We start from the raw sequence: 17,665 nt of genomic DNA, 5'->3' as shown, positions 1-17,665 counted from the left end.
CTCAAGGTCAAAAGTCACAAAAATAGCACTTAATGTTTTATCAAAAGTCACAAACTTAGGGTTTAGAGTTAAAGGGTGGGGTTTAGGATTTAAGGTTTAGGGTTTAGGGTTTAGAGTTTAGGGTTTAGAGTTTAAATTTTAGGGTTTAGGGTTTAGGGTTTAGGGTTTAGAGTTGAGAAATGGGGTTTTGGGGATAAGATTTCAAATTTTGTAAAATAAAAAAATTAAAATTTTCAAAGGATAAACTTAGAAATGTGTTATTTTGGTCATTTTAGTTTTTAAGTGCTATTTTTGTGATATAAACTTAGAAATGTGCTATTTTGGAGATTTGCCCTTTTTTGTTTCGTCTGAGAATTATCATCACAGTTTTAGCTTTTTCGATTTATATATTTATTTGCGTTTGGTTTTACATTTTGTGTATATTTCTAAACAAATCCTTAACTTTAAACATCTGATAAAGAATACGTAAAGGATTGTTGATAAGATTGGCATGTTAATATCACCCTCATCATCACTAGAATGTTGTTGGAGATGGATCAAGCAGAGATTCTGCACCTGATGGATTCACCAGAGTCACTCAAGTCTAAAGTTTCAGAGGCTTCAGATGTTATCTATACATGTTTTAAGCTGTTTTTTTTTTATCAAAGTTTAAAGCTGTTATAGTAGGCATTGTTAGCAAACAACAAGCCATTCATCTCTGTTTAGAGTAGAGTGAGATACTGATGCCAAACCAAATGTGGGGTGTGGACAGTTGTGAATTTATTCGAATATGTCCTACTCGAATTTGTGGGCTATATTCAAGATTATGTACACAAACTTTTTTGCTGTGGTTTTAAAATTGGGAAGACACAACTCAATGATTATAACATTTCATAATATATATTTGATATGACGTTAATTAGTATGCATATCTTGGTCGAATATTCTCTGAATCATAACAAGAATCTAATTCAACTAGCTTATTCGGAAAACACGTATTAGCGGTGTATATCCCCTATATATATTATATGTGGAACATTTTTAAGTTGTAACTTATGGGATTAGTGGTGACGTGTCTGTCGCCTCAGCCATTCTCAGAGTCATTTTTAAAGTGGACCAACATAACTAGAAAAATAAAATGGATGACATTAAGAAACATTAGTGTATTAGTGTATTAGTGTATTAGGGGATTAGTGTATATTAATGCATATATCTAACTCTGAGAAGCCCTGTTATTATTAAGGCCCATTGACTTGACACCGTTAAACCACTGTATTCGTTAAACCATTGTATTCGTGATTTAAAAATGAAACTTTAAGTGTATATTTATTATGTGATCGTGAGTATCCTCTGATTTTCCATATCTTTGTTTGTAAGCAGTTAATATTCGAGTACTTCTAGCCCAAGCTAGATTACTTATCACGCAAAATATATGTTATAAGTTTATTGTCATCGTTGTATAAATTAGTTAATAAACATTTAATGGTGAGATACTGTAAATATTTTCTAGACGACTTGGCAACCCTAAATGATTTGTATAACTATAAATACATAGACTAACTAACGGCATAGCTCGCATTTTTCATCCTATCTTTTCATAAATAGAATTAACTAATTTATACAACGATGTAGAAACCATTTAGCATTATAACATTTTTTACTAAATAGAATTATTTACCTAACACTCTCACTCCACGCAAGGCGCGAGTCTTTACCTAGTAGAGTACTATAATACTAGGTAAAGACCTGCAACATATGTGTAAAATATAATTTGGAGTGATCGAAATATAGAGATGCTTAATCCGGTAAAGTCGAACCAATTAAAACTGAACTGAACTGAAATAGGAATAGTGGTTTGGATTTTGTAGTACCAAATAAACTATATAGATATTATTATTAAAAATCACAAATATATGGATATGGTTCGATATATTAATCGATTAAACTAAAGAAACTGATTAATTAAAATATATTAGTATACTTATATATTAATTTATAATAAAATTAATAATATATACATAAATTATTTTGTTAATATGATTGTCATAATTAAAACATTAATTTTAATAATTTTCATTTTGCTTTAAGTTAAAAATGTTATTTTATTTTTCTCATTTTCATCAAATTAAATAAAAAATGGTAAATATTTGTGCTAAAATATAGTTATAACATAATATTATGATATTTATATTTTTATTACTTTTATTTTAATATTTACATAGAACATAAAATATTATATTTAAAAATTAGAGTAAGAAATATATGTTTATGTTTTAGTAAATATAATTTCTAATCATATAACCTAAAATTTGTTAGAAAAGATAAATATAGTTATGGTATTTTGGTATAAACCAAATAAACTAAAAAATAATAGTATATAAACTGAACCAAACCAAATTAGATATGATTCTAATATGGTAGCTAATTTTTATAAACCGAAACACCAAAAAACCAAAAAAAAAAAATCGAGCAAAAATCTGGATTGAACAGGCCTAAAAAAATCCATATAGTTTGATGTTCGTATTTTACTAAACTAACTTTTTTTTTTTTGACATCGAAAGTAAAACATTCATTCAATTTGCATCCGCTTGACCAGCATGAGAAGCTAGCCAACAAGGTGCAAAACGGTTGACAAAGTTGATTCCACGTGATCTTCCACCTTTAGCAAGATGATCTGCACGGACATTCAAAGACCTGCGAATAGGCCCTATGGAGAATTCAAGAAATTCAGTAGATAAAGCTTTGATCTCATCAAGTTCTGGTGCCAATGCCGGCCAGTCTTCCTCCTTTTGGATAAGTTTCACCAGTTGTTCGCAATCCGATTCGAAGTGTACCTCTCTGTTTCCAGTTTTTATCATCTCTTGCATGGCCCAAAGTAATCCTTCAGCCTCCGCGTGGAGAGGTGTTTCAGCTCTTAGGTTTCCCCTCGCTCCATAAAGTATAGGTCTGTCTTCCTCCAACAGTACAAAACCCATTCCTATGATGTCGCTTACTGCGATCCAGGAGGCGTCAACTTGGCACCTCCATTTCTTTAAAGCCAGCGCTTGCGACGGGTTATTAGAGATCATGGGTTGTTGTTGAACTTCGAATTCTGTTGTGTCTGAAAGACACTGGGCAAGTCTCCAGCTTTTTGCTTCCTTCGTTGCACTCTGGATCGTATGTAGAGGGGATACATCTTTATTGTTGAAAAGTTTCTCGTTACGGCCCTTCCATGTATACCAAATGGTCCATGGAAAATCCGCCAGCAGTGCTGGACTCACGCCTCTTGCTTTGGCCTGCGTTAACAGATAGTCAATATTCGTAAATAGGGACTGACATGGGAATACGCCCGGAGCTGTTGGAATCTCTGATAATGCCCAGCTTTGAAGCGCAGGGGGACATAAGAACAGGGTGTGATTAATAGATTCAGAGTCTACTCCACATCGAACACACGTGCTGTCGTTGGTACAATGACGCTCCTTTAATTGTTGTGCTGTTGCGATTGAGCCGGTCACGGCTTGCCATAAGAAATGCTTTAGTTTCCTAGGAGCCTTAATCTTCCAGACTGCATTCTTTAGAGCCGTAGTGCTGGGTTCCAACACAGCTGGAGAGTTAGCTCGGGTTCTCATTCCATGTGAGACTTCATATCCCGATCTCACGGTATATAGACCGGATTTGGAGTGATCCCAGCAAAAGCTATCAGGACGGCTTGTTCTGCTAATACGAAGCGACGAGATCACAGGGATGTCTGCAGCATTCACAAATTCTTCAAGCATAAACGTGTTCCAGGAAAGTGTGTTGAAGTCGATGAGATGATGAACTTTCAAGTCTGGATCTCTATAGTTTCCATTCCCAAGGGCCGGTCGGGCTGGGGGTAGTAGGGAGCCACGGGTCTTCCCATACCTTTGTTTCATATCCATTGTCGATCTTCTTCTGGAGACCCTGATTTAGGACTGGCTGCGAAGCAAGAATGCTGCGCCAACCGTACGACGGGTTACATGCTTTCTCAACTGACATCGGACCTGAATGTTGATAGTACCTACCCTTTAATACTCGAGCCAAAAGAGAATGTGGGTATTTTAGAAGACGCCACATCTGTTTTACGAGTAGGGCTAGATTAAAATCATGGAAGTCTCTAAATCCCAAGCCTCCTTGATCAAGAGGAACACATATCTTATCCCATGCCACCCAGTGAAGACCTCTATTATTTATCTTTATACTCCACCAGAAACAAGAGACAGCGCTTGTGAGAATTTTCGTTATTCCTTGGGGTAGGAGGTAACATGACATAACATATGTTGGGACCGCTTGCGCTATCGACTTAATTTTGACTTCCTTTCCCCCTTTCGATAGCAGTTTCGAGGACCAGGAGTTGGTGCTATCATTAAGGCGTTCCTGGACAAAGCTGAACACCTGCTTCTTTGAGCCACATATCTTTTCAGGCAGTCTGAGATACATTCCCATTCCACCTTCTTGATTGATATCGAGCGACCTTTTCAGGTCAGTTTTTAAGGACGCTACCACCTTAGAACCGAACATAACTGAAGACTTAGACTTATTCAGTTGTTGTCCTGAGGCGTTGCCGTAGACGTCAATGATTCACATCAGCTCCCTGCATTCTATGTTTTCCGCCTTACGGAAGAAAAGACTGTTGTCCGCGAAGAGGAGATGCAAAAATGAGGGACACGATCGAGCTATTTTCATCCCCGTGAGCTTCTTCTCGTGTTCGGCATGTTTGATCTGGGAGATAAGCACCTCTGTGCAGAGGATAAATAAAAATGGCGATAAAGGGTCGCCCTGGCGCAGTCCGCGAGATGGAGTTATGTGTCCTTTAGCTTCTCCATTAAGGAGAACTTGGTACGTGACCGAGGAGACACATTTCATGATCCTTTGAATCCACTGGTGAGCGAAACCCATCTTCTCCATAAGAGTTTCCAGGAAGCTCCATTCTACTCGATCGTATGCTTTGCTCATATCTGTTTTAATAGCAACATATTTGTTCTGGCAGCTCGGGTTTGTGCACAGAGCATGGAACATTTCTTGTGCCACAAGGATATTATATGTGATAAGTCGACGAGCCACAAAGGCCGATTGTGTTTCAGAGATTAACTCTGGAAGCACTCTTTTCAGTCGTGAAGATAAGACTTTGGAGATGATCTTGTAACTGACATTGCATAGACTGATTGGTCGAAACTCAGCCATTGTTCTAGGTCTCTCTGTCTTCGGGATCAAGCATATATTGGTTTGGTTCATTCTTGTATCAAGCTCACCAGAGTCAAAGAACTCTTGGACAGTATGTACAATGTCTTTGCCGATTACAGGCCAAAACCTTTGATAGAATAGGCTTGTCATGCCGTCAGGTCCTGGCGCTTTTTCTGGATTTATTGCAAACACCGCTTCTTTGATTTCACATTCCGTAGGTGTCTTGGTTAGCGCGTTATTCATATCGTGTGTGACTGACGCGGTAATATACCGGAAGGCTTCATCACGATCTCGTGTTTCTGAAGCTGTGAAGAGATTGTTGAAGTAGTCAGACGCCAAGTGTTCCAGACCTTCTTCCATTTCTATCCAGTTTCCCAATGAGTCCATAAGCTTTGTGATACGGTTCCGTGCACGCCTTTGTTTTGTTCTTGCATGGAAATATCTTGTATTGCGATCGTCCTCCCTGAGCCACAAAGCTCGGATTTTTTGTTTCCAATATAGCTCCTCTTCTCGGTACGCCTCACAAAGCTTCCACTTTATCTCAAGCTCCTCTTCACTTGTCACATTATCATCGCCTTGTGCTTGTTCCAATCTCAGCTTTAGGCTCTCGATCAGCTTTAGGTTATTCGATGGGTTCCTTTTCTTCCATTTGGAGATCGCCTTATGACATCTTACAATCTTATCAAACAGCTTTGTGGTTTCCATGTTGTTGTCTTGGGTCCATCCCTGCTTCACCGTATCGATAAAACCTTCCTTTCCAAGCCAACGACGATCAAACTTGAAACCCCTCCGTCATCTCGTCTCTTTTGTTTTTATTCTAGTAAGTACTGGTCGATGGTCGGAACCCCATCTTAGAAGATACTCCACATCAGTGTGGGAAAAAATCTGGTGCCAATCCTCATTCCCAACGGAACGATCTAGTCGACATTGAACTCTACCAGATCGTCTTCTACCTGCCCATGAGAAAGAGTTCCCTGTGAAAGGAAATTCAATCATTCCACAGGTTGCTAGCATATTCTTGAATGGTAGGAATGAAGAGTCAGGATGTTTCCGCCCCCCTTTATTTTCCGCATTGCTTGTTATTTCGTTGAAGTCTCCCATCATCAGCCAAGCTCCCACTCGTCGTAGACTGATTCTCATTAGCCTTTCCCAAACCATTTCGCGGTATTCAACAACCGGATCACCATAGACAAAGGTAATAAAGACCTTATGTGTTTCAATCTTTGCGGCAATATCAATCATCCGTTCATTCGAGAACTCAATGTTCACATCAGCATCATCCATATAAAACAAAGAAAGTCCACCGCTTAGCCCAATAGGTTCCACGGTGAAAAAATTATCATAACCAAATTCAAATTTATAGTCTTGCATAAAAGAAAAATAATTTTTAGTTTCAGAAAGAAAAAGAAAGCGTGGTTGAAAGCAGGGATGTAACTCTCGAAGGTGTTGCTTTGTCAGGTACGCGCCAGCCCCCTGACAATTCCAGGCCATCGCATTCATATCTGAGTACTGGATGGTTTCTGGGACACCATCGAACCTGCTTTTGACACTGGTTTCCTGCTTTTGTTTGCAGAAGGATACACCTCATGGCGAGGGAATTTTGTTGTATTCTGGCTGTGGAGTGATACCACTCAAATTGCCCTAAGGAGTGAATTACTCTCTCAAATAAGTGGTTCAATTGTAGTACTTAGGGATCGAATCCACAAGGAACTAGAGAACCTATTAAATCTAGTAATTTATTAATTCTAAGTGTTTGTTGTTTTATGGTTTAAATGTAAATAGCAATCCTAATTGAGCAAGTCTATTGCTCGACTAACAATATGATTTGGGGGTGTAACTTACTGGAAAGGTATTAGATGCAGGGTTTCTATTCAGGTGTTGGAGATTATAATCCTATAGATGCCTATCAGTTGCATGCATGATATATTAGAGCTCAACCCCTTGAACACAGTGATCAGCGATGGCAATGTTTCACTGGTTAACTAACTAGATCTTGGATCTCAACAGTCGTTTGTTGACCACAAGAAAGTGTCGATCGATGGTCCTATAGGGATATCGATCGATACACCTTTCACAAATATCGATTGATTGTCAAAAGACAATATCGATCGATGCTTCTAGTTAACCCTTGGGCGTAAGTTGATAATCCTCACTAGCTTTCTAGTTCAGCGGTAGCCTTTTTCCAGTTGTCTAGTATAACAGATTAGGTTCAGGACTGGATGGTCAAGGATGATTGACTCATGCAGATTCCTAGATTCAATATTTTAGTTAGCTAATCTAGAATAAGCATTAAGAACAATCAATCAATGAATACCACAACTTAGCAATCTATAGTTGGGGCTAATCCCTCTAACCTATTTGAACCCTGAATCTAACAAGTAAACTACTCAGACATAGCTAAGCAATTCATGACACAAAATATAAATAAAAAATGCATAGAATAGAATATATAAATCAATGGAGTTTGAATCACAAATCTCTCTATGATCTTCTCTCCTAGAACTCTCTGCTGAAAATAAGAATACAAAGGTGGCCAAAAGCTCTCTTGCCTCCTAACACTTAGACAAGTATATAACTATTAGGTTAAAAACTCGTTAGGGGTAATCTTGTAATTTGGTGAAGTCTTGGGTTTAAAGTCGGCTGAAACCTAGTCGTGCTTCCGCATCTCGACATCGATCGATGGTACAGAATGTACATCGATCGATAATAATCTTCAATCGTCGAGGCTTCTCTTCTGTATCGATCGACGTCACTGGATGTGCATCGATCGATTGTTTCTTCTTCGTATCGACCTCTTATGGCCAGCTCGGATGAAATCTCTTTTAAGCTCCTAAATGCTCCATAATCATCACTTTACTCCAAGATACTTCTGAACTTGAAAACATACCTAATAGGATATAATATATAGTATATAGATGGTAAAATACTTATATACCATGGGTAAAAATGGGTCAAATCCATGGTATATCAACTCCCTCAGACTTACCCTTTTGCTTGTCCTCAACCATAACAAACATGCAGTCTCTCTGAAAGAGGTTTGAAAACAGCAGAGACTTATAGATATAAAACATAGAATTCATCACCTCTACAATTTCGCAAACCACATCTGAAGTCCTAATCACAAAAGCACATTATGCAATATCCTAGCTTAGCAACCAAATTAAACTAGTCTACAACTTAGCAAATCTTGTCTGACATTCCCTCTACTAACCTCATTTCTTAACATAAATATAAAAGTGCATGCTTTACCTTTGGAGTATCGATCACAGGATGCAAGGATTTGAGACAAGTATCTCGAACTGTAGGTAAAAATTAGTTCCTAATTTCTCTCTCTCTAATTTCTCTCTTGAGTCAAAGTCTGCTTCCATTGCAGGATCAGTGACTAAGATTGGACAGGCTTCCATGAATCAAGTCTTAATGGTGGTTGCCACCAAGCCCTGTTAACTTCTTTTTGACCTATATCCAAGAATTATTTGTGAAGCGAGCCTTGAAGATTGCCGCCTCCAAGTCCCGTCCGAATTCTTTATTTGGAATCTTTATGAAGCAAGCCTTAATGGTTGTAGCCACCAAGTCCTGTTCAGATTCCTCCTAACTAAATCCTAAGTCCTATTTAAATAATAATTTTTGGGTTTTTTTTTTAAACTAGCTACTCTAGGGTTGAAATAGAGAGAGAAAATTGTGATAAATAAATCTACATAAGGCTTTGCTTTCCAGACTTGTCTGAAGAATCCGATCCCATGTATACCAAGCCCCAAGACAAGCGATTATGTCAGGTTTAGTGTTGGAGGTCAGCTTTGGTTCCTTCAAACAATCAATGCAAGTGTGTATAGTTGACAGGTTGATCCACTTTAGCATCTAATTAGTACTATCTGCAATCAGTAAATCTAGAATGGTGTTAAAGAGTGGTTAGACATTCAAGTAGTACTCATAGTCCCTTTCACATAGCTAAGCATAATTTATTAAAATCTTTTTATAAGAATCAGAATAAACTATATCAGTAAACCTCCTCCCGGACTTAAATTACACTGTCCCAGTGTAACACAGTCGGAGTTACGGTGGAAATAAATCATAAGTACAAATGTAACAAGTTAAGAAGATAAACCTGACCGGAGTGGGAATCGATCGATGTGCATAGGTATGCATCGATCATCGTGTGTGAGTGTATGTCGATCGATGTCGACGTGTCGTCCACGGTCGATATGTTGGTAATCATCCTACTTGGGTCTTGCAATAATTCTGAAAGAAAAAAAAACGAAAGTAAATACTAGTAACTAAGAAAACCAATTAAAATTACCTAATAGCGGGTTGCCTTCCACTCAGCGCTTTGTTATAGTCATTTAGCTTGAGTTTGGAGGTATGTGGCTAGTTGGTGGAAAAACAACTACTTGTTGGGAAACAAGCGTCCACTTCATCTCTGCACATTCTGGACCAAGCTGCAATGAAACTTCTTGTGGCCTCATCATTTCTGGTCCATCTCTCATCCATCTTTTGTACTGCATTTGAAATGTTCTGTAGCCTTTCTAGGATGTCTTCAATGCTGAACTGATACCATCCTATATTGTTGTAGGCGTATTATGATAGCTCGTTCAGTTGCTCCTGCATTGACTCCATGTTGTTCGGTATCAGTTGGACGTCGTCTGGTGTAGACGTGGTGTCGATCGATGCGACCAAGTGTCTGTCGATCGTTGCTGGTGCTTTATTGTTGATCGATTTGGAGTGTCCTCTGTCGATTGATGCTGATATCTAGTGTTGAGATGCGAGTTGCCTCTGAATGGCTTTGACTTCCTTTTGTAGCCATTCTGCTTGGCTATCAAGTCCACTGAGTTTGAGGTCGAATGGAAAATAGATGTCATCACATCGCTTCTCAAGTCGTCCCTCCAAGGTGTCTATAGCTGTGTAAAGCTTTGATGTGATCTGATCAACTTCTGCTGCTGTGTAGGGAAGAAGTTATGTTGGTTTCTTGCCGTCGATCGATGTTCTTCGTAACCTATAGATCGATGTTGAACCTTCTTCCTGAAAATCATGTTGATCATTAAGCTTACTAATGTACTTCTGGACATTCATCATCTGTGTAGACAAGGTGTCCAGGTAGCTCATGATAGGTGAGGTGAAACGGTCGTGCATATCCTCATAAGATTTTAACCTATCTTCAATTGCTGCGAACTTTGTGTCAATCGATGTGATGTTGCAGATATCGATCGATGTGGTTGGCTGTGGATCATTCATGCGAATGGTGTCCAAACCTTGCTGTAACAGATCAATTCTCGTGCTCAGCCAGTCCACATTGTTGTTGAGAGGGTTGTATACGTCGTTAATCCTCGTGTTGATATATGCGATCTCCCATTCATCCTTTTTCTCTGCCAAACTTTCTGGTTCTGCAGGAAACTAGGATGTCTGTGGCTTGACGTTGATCGATGTTGCTTTATTAGCGTTGATCGATGGTGATGTCGTAGCTTCCTTCTCAAGGTTGTGTTGCATACTCTCAATCTCTGTCCTCATCTCTGCCATACTTCTGAAAAGCTCATTGTAACCTCTGTCCAAAGGTTGATAGGTGTCATCTACCAATGTCTTGAGTTCAAAGCTAAGCTCCACATATACCCGTCACCATCTCATTTATATCATCCTTGGTGTAGATCTCTGGTGCCAGTTTTGTAGGTGTGAAGGAAGTGGCATGTGCTGCTCTCTCCAAATAGGGATGCTCTCTCCAGAATTTTTCTGATGTTGTCCTTGGTAACAGGGATCATCTCACCAGCTACGCTTCTTGCATGTCCAGACTCATTTCTGTAGACACCATATTCGTCCTTCTGTTCCCATCTTAACTTTCTGGCTCCGTAGCTGTCATAAGCGCGACTTTCACATTCGTAACGTCTATCGATCGATGGTGAATGTGCCTTATCGATCGACGTTGGTGTTACCCTGTCGAGCGATGTAGAAGCATCCTTGTCGATCGATGCTTGGTCAACAGTTTTGCACGATTGGTGTGAACCAATTCCTGTTGTGGTGGCCCTTGAATGTTCGTCTGGAACAGCTGGATTATTGTCTGGAATGCTGCGTTGCTGCATAAACAAGTTGTATGCCCCATTGGCCAACTGAAGAATATCTGCTATGTCATCTCTGGATACTTGTAGAATTCTTCCATCCATAGCTCTTGCATGGCCATCTTGGTCCCTGAAAATACCAAATTCATCAGGCAATAGAAAGTCGTAATCAATACTCATATTCTTCTTAGTAGATAAAGAAAGTTTAGGTTTAGAATGAGAATCGATCGATGTTGATATTGGTGTATCGATCGATGGTAGACGTTTGTCTGCTGAATTAGGGTTTTTGGATCGAATGCTCTTCCTGGGTGTTCCTTCTGATTGGTTTGTGGGAGCATTCATCTTTTCTGCTTCTGTTTCGTGAGAAGTAATCTGGGGTGCAAAACTCCTTATATAGGTATTGGTAAACCTACTTGGAATTGGAATATTCCCTTTTTCCTTTTCTAAGGCGGCGGCCTTAATATCGATCGACGTACCAGGTGTGGTATAGATCGATGCAAAAGATCATTTTGCTAGATGAAGGTAGGTATCGACTGATGCTGAGTACACGTTGTCGATCGATGGTGAAGGCGTGTTGTTGAAGGAATGGGTTGAATATCTTTCATCCTACATAGCAATCTCTGTAGCTCTTTCCTTCCAGTAATCCTCATCATACTCCTCAGTAGGATCCTCATTGGATGAAAGAATCACAGTCTCCACTGCAAAACTTTCATGGAATCCACTATCTGCCCAACTGCCTATGGAATAATCATCTCGTCTGCTCTTGTTGGGTTGTTGAAAGGAAAAGTCTGGATAGTACTGATCTGGTAATGTGGAGTGTTCTACCGGTTGCATCCCGTCGAGCAACGTGGGATAGCGTTCATCGGTCATCGTTGATTCATTGGAATCGATCGATGTGATAGTGTGTGTATCGATCGATTATGAGTACTCAGTTTCATACTCTGCTCTACAATGGCATGATGCAATGTAGCCAAGATCATTTCCAAGCTCCACGACGTTGACATGTTGTCTCACAACTCGAACTAGGTCATAGTGGACGTCTGGATCTATCAGTGTCAGACACAATCTGTTGGTGTTCATGTCACATACAGCTCCTACTGTAGCTAGGAAAGCTCTTCCAAGCAGAAGTGAAGAGTTCCAGTTAAGCTTGATGTCCAGGACATGAAAATCTACTGAGACAAGGGCATTTCCATTCTGTACCTCAAGGTCTCTTATGATGCCTCCTAAGCTCCTTTCTGAAAGATCCACGAAGGTGAAAGATTCTAATGAGGGCTCTATTTTCAGACCCAGCTGGTCTGCCATAACCTTAGGAAGTATACTGACTAATGCTCATGTGTCACAAAGTGCATGGGGAAATTCAATACCTTTTAGCATACATGGTATTGCAAACTTCCCAGGATCACTCTTCTTCATCAATGTGATCCTTAGTTTCATCCTTTCCTTGACATGATGAAACATTCTCCTAATGTCCTCCTCAATCTCCTTAGTCTCCCTGAAGAACATCCACAGCCGGTGTGTGTAATAAACTTCATCAAATTGTTTCTCCACTGGGATTCTGAGGACTCTCTTATTGAAACCATCCATCTCCTTCTCATTAGCTTCCCTCTTAAGGTGTTTAGGAATCTTCTCCTTCCTTTTCCTTAACACTCTTTCCTCAGTTGCCTCATCAACTTGCATAGGCTCTGGTGTAGTGTCTGAAGGGTTGGTTGCAGGTTCTGGTGGGTTTGCTAAAGGTTTAAGTGGTGGTCTGAGTGCGTTGATTCGATTACTATCAATAGATGGTAATCGCACTCGGTAGGTGAGAGGTGCCCGTCGATCGATGGAAGGTGAGGGGGGTCGATCGATGTTGGTCTCTCTTTGTCGATCGATGGCTGGCTCATGCGGTCGATCGATTTTGACGTAGAAAGGGGAGGGTGGGTGAGGATGTTTTTCTGCGAATTTTTCATGAGTCATGATTCGAACTGCACTACACTCCGCAGTCGATTCAGCAGATGACGTCGATCGATGTCCAGAATAAACCGTCAATCGATCTTCGTCCTGGTCTGTCGAGCGATGTGCATCCATTGACATCGGTCGACACCAATGTGATCCGCCGAAACTCATAGAGATTTCAACTTCGAAATCTCCTTCTCTAAGCTTCTCTTGCTGCACCACTTGCCAGAAATCATCATCTAGGATGGCATTCACGTGGTGTTTTGCTTTCTCAACTCCTACCTCTCTAGCCAAGGCTTCATGCCTCTTTACATTGTCTCCAGTCTGAACCACTTGCATTTCAAGCTTCCTTACTTGAGTCCCTAAGGTCTTAATCCTTGTGTTAAGACTGTTGTAGGCTGAATCTATCTTCCCATTGAAATCCACAGTGAGTTGTTGTTGTCCTTCCAGAACTCTGTCAAGCATTGCTTCGATCTTGCTTTCCTGAGTCTATGGTGGTGGATTCTGGTAGTATGAGTTTTCATAGCCTCTGTTATTGTTGCTGAAAGGTTTCTGGAACTGTGAACTTTGGTTACTCCTCTGACCATTTCCATAGAAGTTTCTGTTTCCACCATGGTTTCCAGACCTCTAAAATCCAGTTCCTCCAATGTAGTTCACATCTTCTTCTCCTTCTATGTCTACAGCTACTTCTCCTTCTGCTGAGCAGACCTGCTTCCTAAGAAGCTCATGAACCACATCTAACTTTTCTCTAACTTCGTCCATCTGCTCCTTCTTTAGGGATGCAACAGAGTTCTTCCTCTCAAAGTCAGTGTTCTTGGTGTTGTTGATGTTTGCTAGATTTTCTATCAGTCTCATAGCCTCCACCGGATTCCTGGTGTTGAAGTTTCCCTCACTAGCTGTATCAAGAGCCATCTGATACCTCAAGGCGATACCTCTGAAGAAAGTGCTCTGCAGTTGCACTTCATTGAATCCGTGGTGTGGACAGTCTCGCTGGAAGAACTTGAATCTGATCCACACATCTTTGAAAGACTCTCCAGTCTCCTGCGCGAATGTAGCAATTTTGCTCCTCAAGTCTTCAGCGCGTGCCTCATCAAAGAAGTTTCACAAGAAAGCATTCTTGATGTCGTCCGAGGATTTTAAAGATCATGTGGGTAGCTGCTTAAGCCAGTGCATCGCTTCTCCAGTCAGAGTATACTTGAAGAGCTTGCACAATAGGTAGTCCTCAGGGACTCCATCCATACGAATAGCAGCGATTAGATCCTCAAACCTCTCCAGATGGTCCATAGGATGCTCGTGTAGTAGCCCAGAGTAGGGTATCTGTGACACGAGTGTGTAGTACTGAGGCTTCAGCTCAAAATTCTCCTTCTGAATCTCTGGAAGTCAAATAGCTGATCTGTTGGCGTAGTACTCGTCTAGACGATTGTCGTCAGCCAGTGCCTTTGGTGGAGCAGCCTCTTCTACAGGTTGAGCAGCTCCTGTAGCATCAGAATTTGGGATTACATTCCCCTGAGCATCTAGTTTCTGACATGTTGCATTACGCAGATGACCATCCTGGTCATACAGGTTTCCATTCTCATCCTGTCTGAGAATAACAATCGCAACCATGCTTCGCGACTGAGGACCGATCGATGTACGCGGTGTAGAATCGGTCGATGTCGAACGATGTATATCGGTCGACGATGAAGGTCAGGTGTCGGTCGATGGGTGGGTGCGAGAATCATTCGACGTGAAAGTTGCTGCGTCGAGCGATGTGGAATGTTGATCTTTCCGGATCGTGCGTTCCAGGTGAGTAGGATCTTCTGAGAATAGCATGTGTTTTTCCTTGTTGCTTCTGGTACTGCTGGGCATGCACCTGAAAAGACAAGAAAATTTTTTTTGTGTCAGGATGCGGGTAAAGAAAAAGAAAAGAATTAATAACACTAAATCTAAAGGCGATCAAAGCTCCCCGGCAACGGCGCCAAATTTGATACCACTCAAATTACCCTAAGGAGTGAATTACTCTCTCAAATTAGAGGTTCAATTGTAGTACTTAGGGATCGAATCCACAAGGAGCAAGGGAACCTATTAAATCTAGTAATTTATTAATTCTAAGTGTTTGTTGTTTTATGGTTTAAATGTAAATAGTAATCCTAATTGAGCAAGTCTATTGCTCGACTAACCAGATGATTTGGGGGTGTAACTTATTGGAAAGGTATTAGATGCAGGGTTTCTATTCAGGTGTTGGAGATTATAATCCTATAGATGCCTATCAGTTGCATGCATTATATATTAGAGCTCACCCCTTGAACACAGTGATCAGTGATGGCAATGTTTCACTGGTTAACTAACTAGATCTTGGATCTCAACTGTCGTTTGTTGACCACAAGAAAGTGTCGATCGATGGTCCTATAGGGATATCGATCGATACACCTTTCACAAATATCGATCGATTGTCAAAAGACAATATCGATCGATGCTTCTAGTTAAGCCTTAGGCGTAAGTTGATAATGCTCACTAGCTTTCTAGTTCAGTGGTAGCCTTTTTCCAGTTGTCTAGTATGACATATTAGGTTCAGGACTATGGTCAAGGATGCTTGACTCATGCAGATTCCTAGATTCAGTATTCTAGTTAGCTAATCTAGAACAAGCATTAAGAACAATCAATCAATGAATACTACAACTTAGCAATCTATAGTTGGGGCTAATCCCTCTAACCTATTTGAACCCTGAATCTAACAAGTAAACAACTCAGACATAGCTAAGCAATTCATGACACAAAATATAAATAAAAACTGCATAGAATAGAATAGATGAATCAATGGAGTTCCAATCACAAATCTATCTATGATCTTCTCTCCTAAAACTCTCTGCTGAAAATAAGAATACAAAGGTGGCCAAAAGCTCTCTTGCCTCCTAACACATAGGCAAGTATATAACTATTAGGTTAAAAACTCGTCAGAGGTAATCTTGTAATTTGGTGAAGTCTTGGGTTTAAAGTCGGCTGAAACCTAGTCGTGCTTCCGTGTTTCGACATCAATCGATGGTACAGAATGTACATCGATCGATAATAATCTTCAATCGTCGAGGCTTCTCTTATGTATCGATCGACGTCACTTGATGTGCATCGATCGATTGTTTCTTCTTTGTATCAACCTCTTATGGTCAGCTCGGATGAAATCTCTTTTAAGCTCCTAAATGCTCCATAATCATCACTTTACTCCAAGATACTTCTGAACCTTAAAACATACCTAATAGGATAGAATATATAGTATATAGATAGTAAAATACTTATATATCAAGGGTAAAAATAGGTCAAATCCATGGTATATCATGGAGCATAGCTTCTCGGGTTGGTTTTAGTTGCTTGGGTTTTGGAGACGGTCTCCCACGGTTTGCCCTTCAGGTCCGGGCTTCTCGCTCCTCTCTTCTTCCCCAAAGCCAGAGTTCATGCGGCTTCTTTCTTTGCTTTTGAGCTTTTAAGTCCAAGTTCTTGCATCTCTTCCTGAGGTCTATCAGAAACCCCTGGTTTTATTGGTGAGCATCTTGACTTTGAAGATTTGTTCCCCGGGGCAGCAGGGGGGAGCTGAGGGTCTGATTCAATCTGGCCATCATTCTTTTGTTCTTCTCCTGTGGCGGTCTCTTCGTCAAAATCTTCCGGGATTTCGTCCAGGAGATCATCATCATCCATCATATCCTCATTCATGGCCATGGCAGCATACTCATCAATACTTTTGTTTATTTCATCCTCCTCCGTCTCCTTTTCTGATGCTTGAGTCACCTCCTTGTTGGTTCCAGTATCCAGACCTTTCTATTTGATTAGCGCTGGGACCTCTCCACTTGAAACCTTGACCGGTTCTTTTCCCCTAGGTTCTTTATGTTTCACAAGGTCACGTATAGACTCTGTTATACGTTCGGTTTCACCAGGACCTCCTTGAACCAAACTGGGTCCTTGAGATCGAGTCCGTGGTAGTTCTGCCGAAGATTTTGTCTTACCCGACGATGAAACTAAAGCATCTTTTTCTTTCTGAGGTAATAGTCTTCCTGTATCAGGGGTCCTGGTACGCTCAGTGCTCAAAGTACGCTCTCCACGAAACTCATCTCCCTCTCTATCTTTGTTGACAGGCTCCATTCCATATTCCTCGAGGGAGGGGACCTAGAGTATGATAGGATGTCACAAGGCAATCACGTGGCTTCTCCAGTTCTTTGGTTTTACTTATTCGAATAATAGAACTATTCTTTAGGGAATAATTCCCCACTTTGTTTCACGTTATCTTTTGTTAGGAGTTGTGACTCCATGTTTCCATTATTCCTGTTTTGTAGGAGTTAATGACTCCAATATCTTTTATATTTAAATCAATGAAAACCCTAAAAAGAGGGAGTCTTAACTACCCAAAGAAAAGTGTGTTCTTAGTTTGTTTTTGGCAAATTCTCTTTGATTTGAAGAGGGACCTTAATTGGTATCAAATCACATGTTTCTAGATCAACAATAGATAATCATGTAACTGGGACCTATCAATTGGTATCAGAGCATGTTATGTTTTTGATCTGGACCACTTT

At 40.3% G+C, this 17,665-nt stretch overlaps 1 non-coding gene across 1 annotated transcript; it reads left to right on the top strand.

The window, feature by feature from the left end:
* Nucleotides 1–14,097: 14,097 nt before the first annotated feature.
* On the top strand, nt 14,098–14,205 carry LOC125590966. Its single transcript, XR_007326963.1, has one exon. It is a non-coding gene; the product is annotated as a small nucleolar RNA R71 (small nucleolar RNA).
* The last annotated feature ends 3,460 nt before the right edge of the window (nt 14,206–17,665 follow it).

Source organism: Brassica napus, chromosome C7 (genome assembly GCF_020379485.1).
Source record: "Brassica napus cultivar Da-Ae chromosome C7, Da-Ae, whole genome shotgun sequence".
In the NCBI taxonomy this organism is placed as follows: Eukaryota; Viridiplantae; Streptophyta; class Magnoliopsida; order Brassicales; family Brassicaceae; genus Brassica; species Brassica napus.
The sequence above is the reverse complement of the archived record's forward strand: the minus strand, read 5'-3'. Positions and strand labels throughout refer to the sequence as shown.